General features: G+C 43.8%; 1 protein-coding gene and 1 long non-coding RNA gene across 8 annotated transcripts in view; both read right to left on the reverse strand.

Annotated features, from left to right (window-relative positions):
• The window catches only part of LOC309328060 (acid-sensing ion channel 2), a 376,555-nt gene that overhangs the window by 231,258 nt on the left and 121,252 nt on the right, over positions 1-24,045 (reverse strand). The gene's annotated exons all lie outside the window — the stretch shown is intronic.
• On the reverse strand, positions 4,055-7,118 carry LOC309328294. 3 transcript variants are annotated; one of them, XR_014150745.1, is made up of 3 exons: positions 7,062-7,118; positions 6,186-6,256; positions 4,055-4,162 (listed from the first exon to the last, which is right to left on the reverse strand). It is a non-coding gene; the product is annotated as an uncharacterized lncRNA (long non-coding RNA). The 3 variants fall into 3 exon arrangements; XR_014150746.1 differs by lacking the exon at positions 7,062-7,118 and adding an exon at positions 6,819-7,052; XR_014150747.1 differs by lacking the exon at positions 7,062-7,118 and adding an exon at positions 6,369-6,797.

Below are 24,045 nucleotides of genomic sequence, written 5' to 3' on the forward strand. Positions count from 1 at the left end.
AAGTTCACCACCAAACAGTCCACAAAATTTCCATAAGGGTGGTCATGCTAGCTTGCTTCAACAAAAATAAGGCTCCTTAAAGGTAAATGCTACAATCCTGCACATTTTTGCCTAGAAGCAAATTCTGCTGAACTCGGGAGCTTACTTCTGAGCAGACATACATAGGATTGCACTGTAACAAATTTATTATGGCATAATATTTTTTGTGGACAATATCTGACCACGTGTATTGCCCACTTACATTTGATTACATGGATTGCGGTCCACAAATAATAAACTGCAGTCCATAAAATATCTCTGTGTGGCCATCTTTTACCCAGAGGATGAGACTGAATGAAAGGAGAACTTATTTATGATGAGGAGAGCTGCTGTGGTTTATATGAAATAGAAACTGCATTTATGAGCGAAATACCAATATTGATGTTTCCAGAGACATTTCTAAAGTGCGAGAGATTAACGCCTTCTAGATCAATAGGAATATATGCAGCGTCGGGGCTTTGCTCTGTCGAGTTGTGGTGTGTGGATTTGAAAGCAAACAGGAAAGGTGGCCAGACATATTTGCCCTTGTTTCTCCCACCTCCCACTTCCAGAACAGATAAAGAGCTTAGCCATGTTGCCCCTGCAAAGCATACCCTCAGCCACATTCTCTCTCATCATCTACACAGACGAAGCTCTATAGCAGACACATTTGTGGAATAGGCTGCATATCCACCATACTTTTAAAGCACAGCCTCAAAGAATCCAAGGAATTGTAGTTTGTTAAGTGTGCTGGGAATTGTAGGTTTGTGGTGGGTAAATTACACTTCCCAATATTCATTTTGGGGGAGTGCTGTGCTTTAGATGTATGGCTTGTACACAACCACAGATGGAGAAGGGTCCTTGTATGTGGGTGGAGAAAGGTAGGCTTCCTAATAACAGAAAGCAGGACAATTAATACATAATGTAATGTAAAAGCTATACAAAAATCACAATACACTGTTATCAAACAGTGTAGGGGGAGGGGACCCAAAACCTTGTACTCATTCATAGTTTATTAGCCCTCACAATACCACATCAACATGAGCTGGACATCAGATCTGCTTTGTATGCTCTGTAGTTTTCCACGATTAATTCTTTCTCAAAAACCATGTCAGGCTATTAATGAGCTGTGTTCCAAATCTGCTTTTGATATTCCATACGTCTACTTTCCTGTGGCTCCACTTCAACATAGAATACTTTGTTATATTAATTAGTCTCCTATTTATTGCCAGCTAGCTCCCTGCTTTGTTAATTCTGGTTTATAGCCTAGGGAACCCTATTTTTTGCTACCGTTATTTCCTTTCAAAGGAAAGGGAATGCCTCACCTCAGAAAACAGGATGTCAAGGAAAACAGGATGCAGATCAAAACAGATTAAGGATGAAGACAAACAGACATGGCTCGAGTGGTGCGCTCATTGTGGTTCCATGTTCACCCTTTACAGACAGATGTGCAAATTTCCAAACTGAATCAAACTGTTTCCCCCAGATTATAGGAGAAACTGGCTGCACAGTGTTCCTATTGGTTGGCCCTTGTGGCAATCACAAATCCAACCCACCCACCCAACAAAACAATGTTTTTAAGGGCTCGTCCAAGCTTTACTTGCCCCATGCCTAGAAAGCACAGGGCCAAGTGGTTTTCTGTTTATCACACTACTTTCTCAGGGAAAACCCACTCTTTACCACTGAATTGGGTCAAACATCAGTCTGCATGACACCCAAATGATGCTCTGATTCAGTGGTAAAGAGCAGGTTTTGTGGGGGGAAAAGCAGTGGGGCAAACGGGTGTGTGGATGAGCCTAATTCACCCACCGCTAATGGACGGGCTTTTTTTTTTTTTTTAATGCATGTTCAAGTGGGTGAACATTCCAACACCAATTAAAACAAGGCTCATGAAAGCCAAAAGCCTACCCAAATATTGGGGATGGAGCGGAAAACCATGCCTGAGTCGCAACCAAGTACATACAGTGGAACCTCGGGTTACGTACTGTCCTCCTTACGAACGCTTCAGGTAACAAGCTCTGCTAACCAGTAAGTGGAAGCTCCTGGTTGCAAACTTTGCCCCGGGATGTGAGTGGAAGTTGCGCGGTAGCGGCAGGAGGCCCCATTAGCGAAAGCGCAGCTCATGTTAAGAACAGTTTCAGGTTAAGAACGGGCCTCCGGAATGAATTCAGTTCATAACCGGAGGTACCACTGTATGTGAAACAGCCACAGAAGTCAGAGCCAAGCAGAGATTGCCCCACAGCCAAAAAACCTGCAGCAGTTCTTGGGGGGAAAGTACATTTGTCTTTATCCTAAGGCAGATAAGAACTCGCAGTCAGCAGGGAAATCAAGGAAACATAAAGCACAAACCAATTCCTACAACCTCACTGAGGGAAATTTCCCCCTAGTAGATATGAGTACATTTGTTATACTTTACAGCAGGGTGTGGGGGGAAGGCAACATTATTGGCCATCCTTGGCCAACCCTCCAGGAGACAGTATGCCAGCGGTGGGTGTGCCCACTCCCACTGCTGGGTGCACACACAATGGACACTGGCACAAACCTCTCTAGTGTGTAATGCATTTTTAATTTTTTAATTTTTGCTGCCACAAGCAAAATCAGTGAGGTCTTAGGTTGGTAGGGGTTTAGGAAAAAACTGCTACAAAGACCAGATTGAGCACTCAAAGTGGTGGGTTTTTTTCAGGGGGTACTCAAGGGTACCAGCACCTCTTTTTGTTGTTGTTAAAAAGTGTGGCACTTACTGTAACAACTTCATGGTGAGTACCGGCACCTATTTTTCGGGGGGGGGGGGAGAGAAGCACTGGTTACCCCTTGCTCTAGATTTAAATGCCTGGCCTTGAGGGGAACAGAGAAGGGCCTATTCACTCCTAAGACTGTTGCATTCTCAAATAAATCAATAAATTGTGTGCTTACTTGGTAATAGCACTCTGCAGATGTTCAGAGACATTTTCCCCTTTATTATTATTTCCCAGGATCCAGTGTTGGGGCCTTGCATTGGAAATAACTTCTACAAGTAAGCTATTGCAAGAACTGGCTCAGATCCAGCCCTCTGGGGACAACTGTTCTCCAAGACTTCCTAGGGATGCTTTTTCACTTAAGCCTGGATGTGAAGGGGCTGATCTTGCTTAATGGAGATGGACAAATACAGTTGGACATAACTCAGGGGTGGAGCATCTGCTTTGCATGGAAATGGTCCCCAGTGCAATTGCCGATACCTTTGGTTAGGTCTGGGAAAGGCTCCTGCCTGAAACCATGAGGGCTACTGTCTGTACTGAATTAGATGGACCAATGTTCTGACTTGGTGCTAGAAAGCTTTCTATGTTCCCAATAATGAACTGCCCCACCAACCCCAGTCTACATTTCCCATATTCCTACCTACCACCAGCCCAAGGAGTGGCACTACCTGCCAGCGTCTGCCCCCTTATTCTCAGTGTTGCTGTTTCAGAACACAGCAGGGAGAAGGATGGGGGCTAAACTAGAACCAGTTGGTTTCTACCTGTCATTACTCTGGCTCCACCTACTGTTGACCTCCCTATCTTACACCCTACTAACCCCAACAGGTACCAGCAACTACTACAGTGCACACTGGGGTTTCCCCGTTTCCTGCCGTTTGTAATTTGTTTGTACAAGGCACCATATATCACACTGATTTGTATTTGTGTTTGATAGCAGCACCTATCCTTTTTCTTTCTTCCAACCTCTCTCCACCCGGTCTCCAGTTAGTAAACTCAGTGATATAAACAGAAAGACAGTGTGTAGATTTGGGAGGTGGGCTAGATAGGTTTTTTGATCTTGTCTAGCTTTATGATTCTGCATTTGGGGGCTTGAGTCCTGGCATTGGGGTGGGTGAGTGGGTGGGGAGAAGGATTACAGCCTTGGTGAGATCCCTGATCAAATTAAGCCCTCTGGAGAAAGGCATCCTGATTCACAAAGAATCAAGAAGGAATGAAGATCAGCGTTTTCTCTTCTGGCTTTCCCTGAACTGACACCACAAGGGAGGGAGGGAAGGAGTAGGGAAGAAGAAAAAGAGGAGGAGGAGCTGAATTCATTTTCTTATGTCTCAGAGATGGGCCTGTGGGTAAGACTGACAGCTTTAATCTTCTCTTTTCTCTTCACTGCCTTCGTTTTCTTGCCCTCTTTTTCACTGGGGATAAAATAGGATTAGAAGTTGCTGTGAAATCTTGCAAAAAAAAGGGAAGAAAAGGGCTGTTGGCGGGATGGACCAGGAAAGCACAAGCAAGCTTCACATTGTTGATTGCAACAACATCTGCAGAATGGATAATGTGGGTGAGGGTGGTTGGCTCCCTAATATTCAGGTTTCTCTAGGGGGCAGGGAGGGGTTCACTACCACCCTACTGCTGTGCCAAGTAGGGTGCAAGCAGATCCACTAGACTAGTCAGGATGCTTGGCATTTCTGTGCATGTTTAATTGCTTCGGACCTAGCAGTACAATGCCTGGGTTAAATTTAAACCCTGGACTGAACTGATGGGGGAAACCCATTCTGTAGATGGTTAGGTACAGTATTCACTTCCTTCAAATGGCCTGACAAGGATCCCCACTCCACAAAGGTTCACAGCCACACCATACTTGTAAAGCACTTGAACAACCCAAATAATCCTGGGAACTGTAGTTTGTTAAGAGTGCTGGGAATTGTAGCTCTGTGAGGGGTCTCATCTGCATTTTATTAAGTGTCTCCAGTGCTCCATCTAAGTCACTGTCCATAACCTCCAAAGCCCTATATACAGCTTGAACTCTGACCAGATGAGTCTTTTTTCTTCCCTTTCTCCAATTGCAGCCTTGGAAATTGATTATGTATTCCTTACTATAATGGTATTTATATATTTGTCTTGATTTATCATGTTGTAGATGTATTGTGTTATGGAGTACGTAGGTGTTGTATGTTATAATCCACCCTAGGTCTTCTGACAAAGGATGATATACATACATAATCACAATCTCCCCAGCTCACCCCCACAACTGTGGCACCCTGCCATTTTAAACAATAAGCACCTATCTGGCTCTCAATCTACATGGATAGATAGACAGGCAGGCAGGCAGGCAGGCAGGCAGGCAGGCAGGCAGGCAGGCAGGCAAGAAGGCAGGCAGGCAGATAAGCATCAATTTGATGGGTGGGAGAGGAGTACTTTTGGCACGAAGGAAGGGGTCCCTCTTCTCATCCTCTACATTCCAGCTGTGCCTTCCTAGCCCCCGTGCTCAGAATTTTTCCTCTCCTGCTCCCATGAGCAGCTCGCATCCTGCATCCTGCATTGAGGAGCATGTTCCTGTTAGCCCCAAGGGCAGTGAATTATGTCACCACATAAGGTGACTGAGCAGGAGGGAAATGGCAGCAACAGCACCTCTAGCAGGGACACCCTTAGGGTGTAGTCAGCAACTGATTCATAGGAAGGGTAGTCTAAGGAGAGGAGGAGGGCAGTGTCAGTCAGCCCAACTGCTGCAGACACTACTACTTTCCTACACTTCGCTTGCTTGCTTGCTTGCTTGCTTGTTTGCTTGTTTCTCTATTTGGAGGTAAGTTTTTTTATCCAGATCTTCAGCCAAAAAAAAAAAAAAAAAGGCTGCCAGATATATTTTTGCAAATAAGATCACATCCACACCATGTGTTGAAAGCAGTCTTATTCACATTAGCAGTCATGGAGAATCCTGGGAACTGTTATTTGTTAAAAATGCTGGGAATGGTAGGTCTGTGAGTTCAGCACCCTTAACAAAGTACAGTTCCCAAGATTCTTGGGGGATGGGGATCCATGCCTATTAAAGTGGTATAAAAGTGAATCGTAGAATTGTAGATTTGGAAGGGATCCCAAGGGTCATTTAGTTCAACCCCCTGCAATGCAGGTATGTCAACTAACGCATCCATGACAGATGGCCATCCAATCTCTGCTTAATACAGGCTCTCAATATGTGGTATAGATGTGATCTATTATGCAATATATATTGCATCACTGAATTCAAAATGTGTTCTGCCAGCCCTGCTGCATTTGGAGCAACACTTGCTCATTTTGCTGAGTGTGGCCATCGACGTCTGTCTCAAAGCCTTACCCTGAAGGCACCATGGCTACCTAGACCATTTTCATCAGTGATGCCCTGAATTGCTTCCGGTCTCTGGCACACCCATCTCTCAAGGTAAAAAGGGGGAGATTTGCACTTACTTGTTCTGACTCCTGGCCCTGAAGTCCTTCCTCTCTCCCTATTGACCTTGCTACTAGATCCAGGGTGAAATCTAAAGCCACAAAACCCAGGATAGAGACTGTTAACATCTTCACTCATGCCAGGCACATCCACATCCAATATATGCTAAAAGCAAACTCATTACAATGCTTCATAATAACTACCATGCTTGAAGGTTTGTGCTTGTAGATGTATATCTTTATCATACTGTGTTGTGCTTGTAGATTTATATCTTTCTTATGTTAGGGTGTTTGTAAATTCTTAATCCAGCAATCTTCTATTTTGCTTAGTTTGCTGGTATAGGAGTTGGCATCCTGGAAGGTCTTGCTTGGGAAAATATTGCTTAGGTTTTGAAAAGCTGCCCTGAAGTTGCTGGCAAAGGAGGAGCCAAAGTATTTCAAGGAGCTTGGATTTGCTACATAGCCGCTCAGGCTTTTGAAAGCTTACCTTAATTAATTAATGACCTAGCTTAGAAAACTTTTGTGAACATGAAACCAATTGAAAGGAACATCTCCATCTATGGGATCAGATCCTAAAGTGGAAAGGAAGGACAGTGGCCTTCTTGTGAATATAGCTAACTTTAATATGCAAGATGGCAAAGAGCAATTTCTCACTTGCAGGATAGCCCCTGTGTTCTACCAAGTTTGTTTTATCCGGCTCCTGAAAATGAATGCAGAATTAGAGCCTTTCTCAATGAAGTATTTCTAAATGATCAGTGTATAGGTCAAGGAATATGTAGCTGTTGCTCCTTTGTGATGTGAGCTTCATGCATCTTCGCATACTTTTGCTTCAAGGATACTACAAGGATTCCTTAGCCCTCGAAAAGCAACATATTGTTCTGAGGAGAATTCAATTACCGGTATTTCTCTAACTAGTGGGGACATTGCAACATGGGGTGCTGTGTTGAATACTGGGGTTTGCACACATGTCACAGGCACCTATTGAACAGTGCCTGTGACATTGCCAGTGACATAACTCTCCATACCTTGTGCTAGTGATTGGCTTGAAAAGAAGTGGGTTTGAAGCTGACTAGAGCCCTATTCCCACTTTACTCATGTGTGGGGATTAGTGTGCATACTTTGAAGTAGGACCACACTTTTAGACCCACCCCTGACACCATGTCTTCTCCTGCTACAACTGTGTGTTATGTGCAGTTGTCTGTAGAGAACCCTGAGGGCACAATCTCCTGCTGACATTTAGGAGCTCTGCATGATGGGGACATCCAGTTTTGGAGGAATCCAGGTTGTATGGAGCCCCCCTACATGAACAACTGCACACAACATGTGCTGCTGCAGAGAGAAGGCACATTGGGGGCAGGACTAAAACTGCAGCCCAGCTCCAAGGTAAACATGGCAATGCTCTACTTGTGAATAATGTGAGGACAGGGCTTTTGTCTGAAGACAAAGGGTGGAGAAGCTCCTTGACAGCTTCAATGTCAACAGCCTGAAACAGGATTAGCCAACTTGGAGACCTCTAGATGTTGGTGGTCTACAACTTACATCATCCTTGATCATTGGTTATGCTGGCAGGAGTTGATGGGAACTGTAGGGCATGACTCTGGCCTAAGGCCTGATCTACACACACAACAGAATCAGGCAGTAACTGTTTAAAATGAGCATGCTAAGGCTCAAGCTTACCTAGAAGCTGTACTCCTGAAATTAAGATCTATAGAGGCTGCACAGTAGCGGCACAGGACACTCTGTACATTCTTAGACACACTCTCTACATATTATCTCTACATGTGTTCCTGAGCTAGAAAGGTTCGGGTGCTAAACATCACTGAAGCTCAAATTATTACCTCATGCATTTCCCCCCTCACCAAAACCCAAAATTTAAAAAATCATTTGATCATCCTCTCTTCTCCCCAAACATGGTGAGGAGAGATTAATATTCCAATTAGAAATGCAATAGCAATGGACGAGATTCACATATACATGTGGAAGTGGAAGTTTTCAGCAGTGTGGACTGACTAGCACCTGCCTACAAGCCTCTAACATGCCCTACCAAAGGACCTTTCAGTTTTCATCCAGATCAGATGGGTTCAGACCATTCACCCACAGGACAGTTCCTGGCATTTCAAAATTGATCGCCTGCTGTTTGCAGACAAATTAGAAGGGTAATCGACGAACAAAAGGAATGCCAATGAGCTCAGCATAAACACTCAGCTCTTTTCAGGCCTGGATAGATCTGTTCACAACCCATTTCTGCTGAAATATTTTTAAGCCAAGGTGGTTCCATTCACTTCAATGGAACACTGGTGTTTTAAAGATCAAGAGTTTTGGCTCAACTGGGTTGTGAACGGGCTGGATGGGTGTTAATCAGGACCAGCAAAAGATGTTTTGGTGCCTGTCAAATGGCCCCACCGGATAATTTTCCCCCTGCAAGCCTCCAAGTTCTATTATCCTTTTTTGCAGCTCCCAGGAAAACTGTTTCCAGAAGGAAGTGCTCTACAGGCCAGAACTGTCTCCTGTCTCACTGTCAATAACAGTGTTTAAAACCTCCTAGCTGGGTGGATCATGGTACCCTGCCTCATGGTAGGGGCTGCTTCAAGAATGGAAGTGGATCTCTTATTTGTATAACCAATGGACTTTAGGGCTGGGATTTGGACAGGAAGATCATCAGGCAACATTGTCTTTGTAGACCTTGCTTAACTTTTCTTCCCTAAGTAGCATTACACCTCCATACTGGTTTGTTTGCTGATTTGGAATCCCTCCCATCACTGCATCTGCCAAAATGGAAGGGTGAAATTCAGTCCCAGACTCTTCAGAGGCAGATATCAGAAGCAGAATTTAGTTCCACACCTCCTGTATCCCATAGAGGTATGCAGAGGTTAAGACACAGACGCTTAGTGATGAGAACTGAAATGGACACCATCTTCTTAGCCCTTCATCCATAGCATTCCTTCTCTCCCACCAATAGTTCTGTGAATATATTAATGCCAAAATAAATCTTTCACCTGCTCTAATCCTCCCCAGAAACCACCACTGCTGATTGTGCTGTCAGTCACATGTTATAAGTTTTGTATTTGATATCTGGCATTCTCCATTCAAGAACTGACATTTGACAGAAGGTAGCTGTGCTGTCATTTCGATACACCTCTATCAAACTGCTTCCCTAATTGGCAGGTGAAAGCTGAGTTTTAGGAGGCTAAAAGACTGAGGCCTGGAGGAACTGCAATTCCCCCAAACCTTTGCTGTATGAAAACTCACATTAGTAACACATTGGGAGGGGGGACATAGCCTTTCTAGGATGTCTGAGCATTGGGGCAAAGTACAATAAAACACAGTTCTACAACACTGAGAAATTAGCCAGTCTAGGAATCCTGTGAGGCCCATACTCTATGGCAAAAGCCTCAGGTATGTGCAGTGCATGTGATACCTGCATTTTTTTCTCTCATTGTGCACTCTGGGTGCCATTTATCCCTAAAGTGAAAGGTCTGGAGCAAAGAAGAGTCTTTATGAGTGGCACATATTATAAGAATTCTAAGGTGTCAGAAATAAAATGAATGTTCGTAAGTGCACAAGGTAAACACACAGACATAAGTACCTAAACCACATGTCTGAAACAGTATGGGAGAGCAATCCTCAAAGGGTTTCAACAGATAATTGGACACTGCTATCCCAATAGCCATCCCTGAGCAACCAGACTCCATTCCCTAAGGGCCAAATTACCTATGAAATTATTCTTACAATCAGCAGCTGTGTGAATAGTTTTTAAACAACTAAATAGCAAGGGGGGGTATGGGTGTGCATGTGGGCGTGGGTGGCTGTGCATTCTGGATCTTGACCATAATAGAGGACAGAAGGGGGGGGGAGAATTGCCACCATTGTCATGATCCCAGTCCAGTGGTGGGTATTGTCCATCATCCCACCTGCTATTTATATCAGGAGCAAAGGCCCTCATTGAGCCTCAAGAGAGCAGGCAATCCTACTATCTCTGTACTTTCAATAGCTAACGTGGCAGCAAACAAAGTTCAACAGGAACAGGTTTTTCCACAAATGGAGAGGCAGCCACCCCTACTGTATTTCTGCCTTTTACTCAGCTATAAATGAGACAGAAGCCCTACTGAAGGGAAAGACAGCGACCTGCCTGAGTACGCTTGGACCAATCAGTCTCTCACAACAGCCATATCCCACTTTGCAAAGTTGTTAATGAAAGTAAAGAACAGAACGGCACTTTGTGTGTGGAAGAATGCCGAGGAACTTGTAAAAACAATTTATTATATGTTCCTCATTTCTGTTGCTTATATCCCATAGCCACAGCAGGAGGCTCTTTAATTACAGGGATTAAAGTCATCGCTGAGAACGCAACTGCTAATCAAACACTAAACAATATTAATGAGCCTGGCAAGATGCCCAGAATGCGGTTTAAACTGAAGGGTAGTGGGGCAGTTTCTACCAGGGGGCCTGGAATCAAACATGGCAGCTGAATGAACTGGCTTCCTGTCTCCGTGAGTACTCTGTGTGGGAAACTGTAGTCAAATATAACTAGCAAGCTTAGGGCTAGTTAATGCATGAAGGGGTTAAGACCACAGAATTGTATTCCTAGACTCAGGTCATGACCCCTCACCTCTGTTTTTCTCCCCATACTCCGTCCATCAACTCTTATGGCTGTATTGTAAATCTAAGACTGACCTGCCCAATGGTGTTGCATTCCTGGGATTGTGATACTTCAGAACCCAGGAATGTGTATTTGGAATGTTCTCTCATGTTTAAAACAACAGCAAAGCCAGTCCTTCACACATATGAAAAATTAGCATGTGGGAAGGCTAACCTACAACCCTTATTCCTGAAATGTTAGCATTCTGTGGGCAGGGAATTTTTACTGTGTGGAGGAACCAAATGTGCAGAACCCATTCATCCTCTGAAATGGTATCACCCCAGTAGAAAGGTTGTATGTACCATGTGCTCTTTCTGAACATGTAACTTGACCTTAAGACTTGCTGTGCCAGGGAATAGAAACAGGGGCTTGATTTTCCACAAATGCATCTCTTTGATTTTGAAATTAAATGTATTATATTTGCTTTACTTTTATCATGGGTCAACCAACGGGGACTTGTGGGCTAATAGGAAGAGGCCAAGAAATCAAACCCCCATTTTTTATATTAACAAATGATGGCAGGCTGGCAGGATCTTTGAGCAGCAGTCTCCTGGTATCAACAAGGTCTTGTTCCTTGCATCTGCACTGTTTTGCCTGTTTTATTCTACCTTGAATTGTGCAGGGGAAGGAAGCAGGGGTAAGGGGATGAAAGCTGTAAGGTGGATCTTAACATGAACCTGGGCTTCTCTTTCCCCTAAAACCCATCCATGTTGCAACTCTATCCTAGAAACATGAAAACTTTCTACAGACCAGAGTGTCTCTAAGTATGTTCTGTCTTTCTTTCATTGTGGTCAACCATATGACCAATTTGACTACTGTACTTAGGAGAGATGCATTTAACCCAGGGCTGGCTAACCTGTGGCCCTCTAGATGTCGTTGGACTACAACTCCCATCATCCTTGACCACTGGCTATGCTGGCTGGGGCTAATGGAGTCTGACACCTGTTCTAGCCCCAGGAGGGTGTGTGTGTGAGAGAGAGACAATCAGGACTGAACCTCATCACCGCCTTTAGAAATTAAATAGTGCTGTGCAGTAGGAAAGGTGATTGTGCTGTTTAAAAACTGTGCAGCACATTCTCTCCTTGCTGTGCAATCAGGAGGTATCTTGTTCAAGCCCTGAGGTGCCTACAATTCACAGCAAACCAATTCAGCCAAGTGCCAGAATTTCAGATTTGCAGCGCAGACCATGCCAGGTTCCTACATGTCCCTCTGCAACACTGGGGCCTTCTGACCACAAACATCCTTTAGTTTGCTTGTAGAGCTGGGAGGGATTAAAGGAGATAAGAATGTAAGAACTGCTGTGCTGGCGAAATCGAAAGTTCCATCTAACCCAGCACGCAGTCCCCAGCAGTGGCCAGTCACGAGCCAATGAGAAGTTCACAAGAAAAGCCTGATGGAGAAAACCACTCTCTTTCCCACTCCCATTTATCCTGAGCATCTGTTCATCAGAAGTATTCAGCCTCTGAGCCTGGACAGTCTATTCTTAGCCATTATGGCTAATAGCTATTACTAGACATATCCTACATGAATCTGTCCAATCCTTTTAAAAGCCATCTGTGCTTATGGCAATGAATGCTGCAACTTTGTTGTGTGTTGCGTGGGGGGGGGGGGGAATATTGTCTTTTGTTTGTCCTGTACCTGCTGCCAATCCATATCACTGGAAGGCTTTGAGTTTTAGCACTTTAAGAGAGACTTTCACTTGTGAGGACAGAGTGGCCAGACTCTAAATGAGGCCATACCACAGACTTACATAATCACAACTAATACTTGTCTCTTTGTTTTGAGTTCCTTCCCTAATCTTTCATACTGAAATGGATTTGCCTTTTGAACTGCTGCAGCGTCCAGAGCTAATGTTCCTGGTAAGATTTTTACAGTGGCCACCTCTGCTCCCACACTGCCTCTGCTCTGCTTTAATATTTATGCCACCAGGGGTGCATTTAGACATGGCGAATATTATGTTAGTCTACCTGATTTTAATGGCAGTGGTTCTGTCCTGTTCCTTTCACACTGCCCGTACCTGTTGCATTATGGAGCTGTGGCTTTCTGACCAACATATTGGCATGTCACACTAAATTTAATTCACACCAAAGGACATCGTTGGACAACATCCTTACTCCCTCACCCTTTCCACTTCTGTTTCCCCATGATTCACCCATGAAAACAGAATCATATGCTGGTATACCACATCATATTTCATCTATTTACTTCTGAAATTTTCTGGGTGGATAGGGTTGCAAGCAGATTATTTCTGGAAACTATTAACACGGAATGAGTGCTAAGCTTCAACTATATTCCACTATATTTTCAGCTTTTACATTGTGTGAAAGCTAAAATATAATACAGAAATTTTCAGTTAGTAAAACAGAATAAATTACCATGTGAATGCAGCTGAAGGATCTTTAAATGTATGGTGTGGACATTGGCAAATTGGGTGAGATTTTGCAGGACCCAGGTAAAAGTTGCACAGTTCAGCTTTCTGGGAATTTATCATTTTTTTAAATCAGAGGCTCTGCACACACCAGGCACATTCAAAGCACACACAGCTAAGAATTCTGGGAACTGCACTTTACAGACTTACAATTCCCAGAATCCTTAGGAAGCTACAATTCCCTGGATTCATGGCAGGAGGGGAGCTTGAATGTGCTTTCACAGTATGGTGTATATGTGGCCAAAGATCAAACGCAGATCAAATTTCGAAACCATGTGAGCTGTTGTGCAAATTTGCGTAATTGCAGGAATTAGCTTTGTTGTTACCATTTTTGGACTACCTCGTTGCAAAACAATGATTTATTTAAAAATCCACCATATTGCATATTTACAAGTATTTGCAATGGTTTAAAGCAGCAACTTCAGCACCCCTGCATCCTGCACAATACTTAGCACATATTCGGCACAGTATGAATGCTAACTAGGCACATGGGAAACCTAATGAAGAATGCTATTCTGCAGGTCCCTTTGCTTATTCTGAGTGGCGGGCTTCAACAGGAAAATCCAGTTACCATTCTGAAGTTGCACAAGGTTTGGCTTGCATGTCAGCTTATTAATTATCAATTTCTCACTGTCAAATGACCCCCTTTCACACATGTGCGTTTTGTTTGCAGTTGCAGCACATTGTGGGTTTTGTTGTTCTGAGGCTGCGTAAGCAGTCAGCTGTCCTCAGACGTGTGTGTTTTAGTGATGACAAGATCACCCTGTGAGAAGAAACAGGAGAAGAGGGCAGGCAAAAAGTAGCTCCGGCTTCAGTGGAATCGTCCTGTCCCTGTGGGAAAGAGCAGGAGAGTGAGGGAAGCAAGTGAAGAAGACAAAAGAGCCAGCAGAGGGGTCATCACAGCCTGCTCTTTCTTCAGCTGACTGTCCCCTTTCCCCATAGGACCATCTCCCAGCAACTGCCCTGTGCAAAGGAATATCAGATGTGGGCTTCTGCTCCAGTGGGACTAGTTTTTTTGTTTGTTTGTTTGTTTGTTTGTTTGTTTTAAGGTGTGTGGTTCTTGGTTTATCCGTTTTATTTAATAAATCTTCCAAGTCTGAGAGTGGGATAAAAGCCTATTAAATAAATAAACAAACAAATATAGATTTACACAATAAAGCATTAAAACATCATGGGATCGGTTGGTTTGGCTCCCGGACAGGCATATATAGCTTTCACAAGAATGTAGATGGTTAGGCACAAGAGAGTTGGGAATATCACGAGTTCCCTACAGATTTCTTAGGAATACATAATTCATGTTCATGTAAGTGTGATTCATTGAAAGCACTGTGGAATTGAGGCATGAATACCAGAATTTTTGGATCAGCATTCAGAAGTGAAGAGTTTCAGTATTCAACCAGGCAGGTGTGAGGGTGGAAGGTTCTGAATTATGGGAGCAAACTAAAAGAAGTAATAGGAAGAGAGCAGTCTTGACATGAAATTGCAATGGCTTTTGACCAATGTATAGTTGAACAATGGGGTTAGGGAACAAAGTTGCCCAGCATCTCTTTCCAACCACTGAGACAAGTACCAATAAACATTATACCCAAAATTGGACTTTTGAGAAACACAAAGAAAGCATCAGCATGTTTGGAAGAACCCCAAAGTTTGCAGAAGCAGAAAAATACTGAAGAGACAAAAATACCACCCCTTCTCCAAACAGCACAATACAAACTGAGTATTCTCAGTATCCATGGAAGGACTGTTGGCATATCATAAAAAAGAAAACCACTGGGGAAATGGAATAGAATACCCTGAAAGAAGGTGTGACTAGCTGGCTGGCTTGAACACCCAAAAGAACTCCATACTACAACCATTTGTTCCAGGTCCTATTAGTAATTGTTCCTATATTGCAGATGGAGGCTGAGAGAACAGCAACTTGAACAAGGTCACTTCCTGTTGGTAGGATCCACGCTAGCTGATTTCAGTGGGATCACAGCATGACTGACACAATCCCACTTCAAGTATTCAGAATCAGAAGTAGGTATACCTGTAATGGTGGCCTGTGGGGATGAGCATGGCTAGCTTTGCTCCCTCTTTGCCATTCCTGTAACCCTCCATTAATTGTAGGGTGAACTTGTGAATTGTATTCCTGGAGGCTCCCTAACCATTTTAGAACCCTAGAAAATCAGGATTCTGAAATGTGCATAAGTAAACTCACAGAGTGAGAAGGAGATTGTGATTGGGGTGGTGTGGGAGCTATTGCACTTTCCCCGCCCCCCAAGGTTACCCTTCCCCTTGCATATTTAACTCCAATTCAAAACAACTGAAGGTTGTTGTTGTTTTAAGGGATTCAACCCTATGTGAAATTCAAACCAGATACTTTCTAGCTATCAGATCACAGCCCTTATAGGCTCCTCCAGACAACCTCTTTATTGAGCATTCATCCTGATTTGCTTGTACAAAGCTTACATGGAAGTTAGACTATGTCCAGTCTTTATTGAGCATTTGTTCTGATTTATTTGTGGGTGGTTATACAACAATGAGCATTTGTCCTGATTGGCTTGTGTGGTGGCTATACATCTTCCTATTAATCATTCATTGATCTCACCTTTTTCAATACCCTATCCCCTATCACTTTCTTAACCATGAAAAGTCAGTTTTGTGTATGTATAATGTGGATTTGTTGTTCAAGGGCAACAGAGTACTTTAATCCACTTTAACTGCACAAAGCCAAATTTACAGAATGCCCATCAATTTCTCCTGCAAAATATTGACAGTCTGGATGCAACCTATTGACAGCTGTCAGGCATGTCTTCCTAGGATAATATTGGGCTAGACCTGAGCATAGCTGAACCTTCTTCCTTGACATGCTCTTCAACCTCATAACTGAGCAGGGATCCCTTCAATCAAAATCCAGGCCCTCCCTGTCTGCTTCCTCAATCTAAAGCACTGAGCCCCTTGGGTTTGCTGATTGGAAGGTCAGTGGTTCGAATCTGTGTGACGGGGTGAGCTCCTGTTGCTCTCTCCCAGCTTCTGCCAACCTAGCAGTTGAAAAGCACACCAGTGCAAGTAGATAATAGGTACTGCTGCAGCGGGAAGATAAATGGTGTTTCCATGTGCTCTGGCTTCTGTCATGGTATTCTGTTATGCCAGAATGTTTAGTCATGCTGGCCACATGACGCAGACAAACAGCAGCTTCCTCGGCCTGAAGTGAGATGAGCGCCACACCCCATAGTCGCCTTTGACTGGACTTAACTGTCCAGGGGTCCTTTACCTTTACCTTACCCTCTCCTTAGTTTTAGTGTAGAACTCATTGGCTCTGGCTCCACCTACTGTTAGCCCCCTATCTTACACCCTTTGAGCTGCTACTGCTGCCTCTCCCCTACAAGGGAGTTTTGATGCTAAGTGGCGTACAGAACTGCCATCCTCTAAAAGCACAAGACAAACGTTGTACCATATCAGGCCAGGCCCCTTATGCCTTCAAGCCTTTCCTTCAATTTGTTGCAAAATTAAAGAAGTGCCAAAACTAACATTCCCAACCTTGTAGAATTGTGGACACAAAAAGTCCATTAATCCTGAAGTACTCCAAAAGACATTATTTTTAGAAAATCATTTTCTTTGCTTTGCTTTTTTTTGTTCCCTTCATTCCCAGCAGGCAGTGAGAGGAAAGTCTTGTTCAGGCTGATAGCTTGTGTCAGCTGTAGTGACTCAGGAAGGCAGGCGGATGTCTGCTAAATGCTGCAGGGCTTGGGGTTTGCTCCAAGCAGAGGCAGGGCAATGCAGGAGGTGAATAAATAATTCAGGACTTAAGAAAATAGGATTTGCCATGTTCCTCCAGACCAAAGAGCCATCTAAGCTCAGCAGTCCATCTCTGACACTGGCAAGCCAGGTACCTGAGGCTGAGCAAAGTAAACAAGCAAGGCTTGATGGATGGTGAGATCTATCCCTTGTTAGCAGCATCTGGTAGTCAGAGGACTCAGAACATGGTGGTTCTGACTCTGTATGGCTTCCTGGGAAGCCTTCTGCAGGCCACATGCAAATGGCGAGTGGAGCTACAGGCGGAAGTGGACAGGACAATGAATATAAAATTTACTTGTGTACAGTAAGCTGGATTTGCTCACCTCTCTAGCCTCCATCCAGACAAACAAGAAGCATTGTTAGAGTTCAAGGGCACATCCCAACAAGGTAAAAAAGCTCAAAGAGGGTGCAAAGCAGGGTCAGTGAGGGGTATGCCCTGGAAAAAAATCCAAAGGGCCAGACAGAGAGGCCTGAAGGGCCACATTTGCACACACACCCAAACTGAGGTTCCTCACCCCTGCTAAAACGCAGCCTTTTCTAATCATTTCCTCTAAGGGTTGCTAATGGAAAGAGTGATTTGGAGGGTCTCTATAACCTCTCCCCTTGCTGTTCCTTAGTCACTCATTAAAGAGAGAGAGAACTCCATTTGGGGCAAAGATGTAGCTCAGTGGTAGAGTCCAATTCCCGGCATCTCCAAGGCAAGGCGCAGAAAGCAGGTCCTCTGCCTGAAATCCTGGAGCGTCCCACCCATTAATATGCAGACAAGATTGAGCTAGATGAGCCCAACACTCTGAACTGGTATTATGCAGCTTCCTGTGTTCCTATTCATTTCCCAGTTCTCTTAGGATGGTGTGGGGAGGCACACTGCACAGGTTCAGAGGCACTCTCATTTTTAAAAGTTGGCAGGCCTATTGCTATCTTGGAGTGAAAAAATAAGAGCCGTTTGCATTTGCTGCCCTCTGAGCCTCCCTTCCGTACCAGATTCTCTATTCCAATTTTTCCCTTAATGTCTTTCATGATGGCTTAACTAATCTTGCAGGCTGCTTTGCTGCACACAGCTTGGAACAATCGAGCTAATCGCTTCACTGTTGCACATGATATTTTCCCAATCTGATTTCAAAGGAAATGCTATTGATCACTCCTGTCCCGCCAAGACCTCTGGGTGCACTGCTGTACCGGAGAGCTGCTTTGCATTCTGCATGGGCTTGTGCTGCACAGAGCCAGCAAGGAGGGAGAATTAATCCCACCGTGTGCAGAAAAGTACTGTGGGTTAGCCTGGGTAAACCACAGAGCCAAAACAAAAAAATTCCTTCCAGTAGCACCTTAAAGACCAACTAAGTCAGTTCTTGGTATGAGCTTTCGTGTGCATGCACACTTCTTCAGATACACACGAAAGCTCATACCAAGAACTGACTTAGTTGGTCTTTAAGGTGCTACTGGAAGGAATTTTTTTGTTTTGACTATGGCAGACCAACACGGCTACCTATCTGTAACTAGAGCCAAAACAGATATTATATTTGAAGATAAGTCATAGCAGGTTGCTTCTTCGCCAGCATTAGGAGCTCCTGGCTCCCAATAATTTACACAACAGATGTAAACATAAGGCTAGCTGTCAGTCTTGTTCCTGCCCACCACCACCCCATGCTTTAGGTAGACTGTTCCCATCCCTTTTCCACTCTCTCAGTGCATTAAGATACTCAGGTGAGGCTGCAAGAGAGGTGCATATGCATCCACAAAGGACAGGGTCTTTTCAGTGGTGGTGCCCTAGGTTTGACACACCCTCTTGGAAAAAAAAAAGTCTGGTGCCAACATTATATCCTCTTCAGCTTCAGATTAAGACATCTTTATGTGTGTAGGCTTTCTGAATTCACCATATTGCCTTAGCTGGTTGAATATGTTCTTGTTTATTATTTCAAAGATTGTATTAATGTTGTTTTGATTTCCCCCACCACTACACTGTGTTAATATTAAGTTAAAATTTTGTTGCTCTTGTGCCTCTTGCATTTCAGTTCTAAGATCCTGTGAATAAACCCTGTAGAAAAGACCTAGCTGGAAGCCTACCCATGCAGAAGAAGGAAGCCTTAAATCTACTACTCTGTGACAAAACACTGCATCCTAATGTTCTTGTTACAAATATGATTTGAATGAAGGCAAATATTAAAGTATCTATGCTGGCTCAATTGTGTTCACATAATGGGGACAAGGGGTGGGGATTTCAGCAACCTTAATCTCTTTCTTAAGGGTTTGGCAGGTAAAAACATGCTGTGGTTGCTAGGATACTTATCTCCTGCGCTGAAGTAGCAGAAACAGGTGGCTATGAGCTGAAGGTCATCTGTGCTGAAGGAGGGCAGCTGTGGGGGCAGCCTGCACACAGGTTCCCCTTTACAGGCCTGGCATCCTGGACAAATGTCCGTGTTGTCCAACGACCTAGCCAAGAGCTATGTTCTAAATTGCTTGTTCCCCCTTGATAGCAATCATGGCCCTGTTAAGAGTCAGTCCTTTCATTTCAGCTCTTCTTCTAGCAGATTAATTAAGTTTTATTCAAACACTATCTGCTCCGTGCCTTCATTATGGAAGAAATGGCTATCTGGTGGGTCCCCTCGCAATCAATGGCCTTCGGGTAATGTTGCTTAATGGCACTGTGGCCAAGAGAAAATCAATAGCAGACTAATATCTGGTGGGTCTGTGATGAAAGGGAGCAGATGTGAAATTCCAAAGAGCTGAGAAGAGATTTGTAAAAGGAAAGTTCATATGGCTGGGAGAAGATTCCAAATACACTAACATAAGGTTCTAATGGAGTCTGATAAGCAAAGGAGAATAGGTTGCATGTTAGGAAAATTAAGGCTGACTTTAAGAAATGTGTCTTAATGTCAGGATTAGTCAAACTCAGGCATAGGCAAACTCGGCCCTCCAGATGTTTTGGGACTACAAGTCCCATCATCCCTAGCTAACAGGACCAGTGGTCAGGGATGATGGGAATTGTAGTCCCAAAACATCTGGAGGGCCGAGTTTGCCTATGCCTAGTCAAACTCAATCACCATCATCCATGTGTGTTTTTTTTTAAAAAAATAACTTTCACAGAGTTCCATCTCACTTTAGTGCAGCCTTCCCCAACCTGGTGCCCTCCAGATGTTGTCAAGACATCTGGAGGACACCCAGTTGGGGGAGACTGCTTTAGTGTTGTACCAAGAAACAGAACCCAGGATCGTGCTGTGCCTGATATTGCCAACAGTGTGCCTTTGGGTGCATCAGAATCCTTGAGGACTTATCCTGGCATCCATGAAGCCTCTGAAATCCTGCCCCCTTAGGTCATGAGGTGGTGAGGGTAGCTACATCTCCCCTTCCTTGAAGGGGAATGCTCTTCCACCACTTCTTCTTACAGTTCTAAGTGGTTTTCAAGACTCAAATTGGCACCCAAGCTGAAGATCAGAGCCTTGAAAAGAACATGGAGGTGAAAGAGGAAGTGCAAAAACACGATGCTTCCTCCTACTTCAGCTCTGTGTGATCACAGCTGAACAGAAATCAGAGCTATCAAGAGGGAGGGAGGAGAGAAAGAAGAGCCAGCTGGGAGGAAAGCAGATAAAATTGGGTGCTGCAGGAGGTGAGGTAAAAAGAGGGGAAGAACAGAGTGCCAGGCGGAGGAGAATGGGAATGTGAGAATGAGTTGCCGGAGTGAGAGAAAGTGTATGTGTGCATGCATGCATGCATGCACGCACGCACGCACGCACGTGCACACACACACACACACACACACACACACTGGAGGAAGTAAAATGGATCCTCCTGAAATTGCTTAGTTTTTTTCATGGTTTCCACCCTCCCCTGCCAATTGCCAACAGATCAGAGATCACATCTGTCTCCATTGACTGACCCATCAAAATTGTGGAAACAGAAATCCCAAGATATACAATGAAAAGACAGCATAAGATTACAAAGTCAGATGTCTAAAGCATAGGATATGATTTAACCTAGAACAACAACATGTCTATGAAAGTTCTGTGGGAGATTAACAGCCAGACCCTACAAATGCATATTCTTGCTAGTTAGCATGAAAAAGGGCTAACACCACAGAGCTGTATTGCTGATAGTCAGATACTCAGCCCACAGAAATACAATTGGTAGAGAGGGCTCTGTGTGATGTTATTTCTCCCTCCTCTCTTGGAGAGGAAGGAACATAGAGTACTTCCTGTTCTTCTATCTCTTCCGTTGACCAGTGTTGGGTGCAGATAGGCCTCTGCTTGTTTCATCTCAGGCAGGTGTCTGAAGTTGGTTATACTGTAAATATAAGTATTTTGCCTGCATAGTTTTTACCGCTGCCTTTGCTGTGAACCAATACATGATTATAAAGTACGGTAAGTAAATTTTATTTTTAAACTTGCTTTGCAAGTTGTTGCCTGATTCTTTAAGTGGGATAAGAAGGCAGAAGCCAGTGTACTTTGTAGCTAGACTTGCTCAAAAGGAGGCTTTGCAGCCTAATTGCTATGCATTAATTTTGCTGCGAAGGATGGGACTTTGAAACTTTGTTCAACCCACACATGTGGAAGACTAGAGGGATAAATTTCAAATAATATATCCTCTCTTACCCATGAAAGCCCATCCCACAAGTTCAGAATTGTTTTTCTTATTTGTGTACAAAGAAAATACAACTAGCTAAAGGTCAGAGACACAAAGGCTCATATACAACTGTCTGGCACTGTTAATAAAACAAAACATAGATCCTCATATTTTTTTACATTATATTCTTTCATATAATAGGCCACTTCTGGTTACAGGGGCTACAGATGTGTTCTTGTGAGTAGTTTAGCAGTGTTGTTATTGTCCTGTGTAAAAATAATGAAGATCCATTAGGATCTGCAACTTGGATTGGTGTTTTTCTGGTGCTGACAAGCATTGCATCTTTAATTTCAACTGAGCAGTCTACCAATGTAAAACTCAATTTGATTATGGTTTTAGGAGACTCTATTTAAACCATTCAAATTCAAGAAGATCCATTTTAATTCTACTGGATTTGGAGGAGAGAGACCTGAAGAGGAAGAGAGAGGCTGTATATACACCACACATTTAAAGCGCATGTGTTTCCCCAAAGAACCAAGGATACCATAGTTTGGTTACAATTCCAAGCACCCTTAACAAACCAGTTTCCAGGATTCTTTGGGGAAAGCCATGTGCTTTAAATGTGTGGAGTGTGTGCAGATGGGGGAAAGCTATGTAATCTCGCAGTGTTGTAAAGCCCACCCACAATTTGTCTGGCCTTGTCCACTACACCTAAAGGGAATACAACCCTCAACAACTCTGTATTAGGGCTTTCTCTGCTGCTGCAGCATGTCTGCAAAATTCCCTCCCCAGGGAATCCTGCCTGCCCACCTTGTTGCTTGAGCACCAGTGAGCTGTGGAGCAGTTTAAATTGCCAGTTGTGTTTCAGATAGTCTTGCTAGTTGTTGTTTTTCAAGAGAGAGTGGGTGCTTTTATTGTATATATCATGCATTCTAGAATTGTGAGCTACTTTGAAGGGGCAGACATCAGGGCTGAGAAAAGTGGGATATATATGGCACTTGACTATCTACACCTGCCAAGGCAAAGTGAGAATTTCTTCCCAAACTGCTGCCAAGCCACACTGTGGAGCTTAGCGTCCCTCCATCGATCCATAGCTCACAAAGTCAAATGAAGTCTGGCCTCAATTGAGTTGTGCTGCCCTCTGAGCAGAATCAAATCTCTCACCTGGCTTTGAGTGTCATTCGTCTCTATAGAAATGGGGCAGTGACCGTGAGCCCCTTCAAAAGCACATTCCTCTCCCTTCCCTTTGAATGGTCCTTATGGCCCAGGATGCACCTCTCATCTTAAAAAGGAAAAGCCCAAGAAAGGGCCTCCCAAGTATTTAGGGGAGGTAGAACAGAAGAGAGCAGGACTTCACAGTTTCTTCTCTTCTTCTGTCTTAGTGAGAGAAACTGAGATGGAACATCCTGCTTTGACAGCTGCTGTGATGATAATTAGTTAATGTGTCTTAAGTGCTTTGAAGTTCTAAATTGTCATGTGAGTAATTCTTTACTTTATTAGTTCAGCAAAGAGGCATGGAGGAGCGAATACTATTTACAAACATACACGAGGTTTTTTCCTCCTCTGTAGAAATTGGGGAGGGAGGCCATGAAATGGGAGGTATCTTTTGTGGGGTGGGGGGAAACAACCCTGGCTTGAAAGTGTGGCCCCAATGCTGATGAAAGGGGGAGACCATGGCTTGAGGAGAAGCAGCCTAGCAGAAGCCGACTGCTCCATCAAAGTGACAACAGTCCTTCCCCTCATAGGGGAGGATGTCATCGATATTGTCAGCTGACCAGGTGTGTTCTCTAGGCTCATTGTGAAATGGTTTGTTCCAAGGTGCTGGCTTTAACTATTAAAGGAACAAATCAAGGGGAAAGCTGTCAAAGTGTCCCAAATTTGTCATTATTTCCCATGCATTTTGGAAACAATACATTCTTTCCTAAGGGTTATATAATATTATCTAATTATTTTGTTTATGAATCACCTATGAGGCATCCCAAAGTGATTTACAATATAACAAAAACATACAAAACAGTTACACATATAAAAACTGTTATATACGGATATCAAAACAGTTAAGGCAACTGTGTGTGTAAAAATAGTTTTAAAAGACCAATTATCTATCTATATATTTGTACTCATCGGACATCATGCAGTAGTTTGCATGGCTGCCAGCAGATGGCACTTGCCTGCAAACTACAGATGACAATAAGAGGAGGAAGTGGTGGGGATTAGGATGAAGTGCTGCTGAAGAAGGAGAAGCTTTAGAGCTGCCACTGCTCAACAGGGAGGAGGAAGGGAAAGTACCCAGGCCAACTCTTCATCCTGATTAGCCATGATGGCACTAGCAGCACCAGCAGATCCCACCATCCCTTCTGGCTGACTTTCTCCTCACTATGCCACTTCTCCTGCTTGGTCATAGCAGTAGGCAGCAGTAGCGACCAGCCAGGAATAAGAGTCAGCTCAAGCAAGGTGGCAGCAATGGAGAACAAGGGAGG

The sequence above is a fragment of the Podarcis erhardii genome (assembly GCF_964252035.2).
Source record: "Podarcis erhardii genome assembly, chromosome: 13".
In the NCBI taxonomy this organism is placed as follows: Eukaryota; Metazoa; Chordata; class Lepidosauria; order Squamata; family Lacertidae; genus Podarcis; species Podarcis erhardii.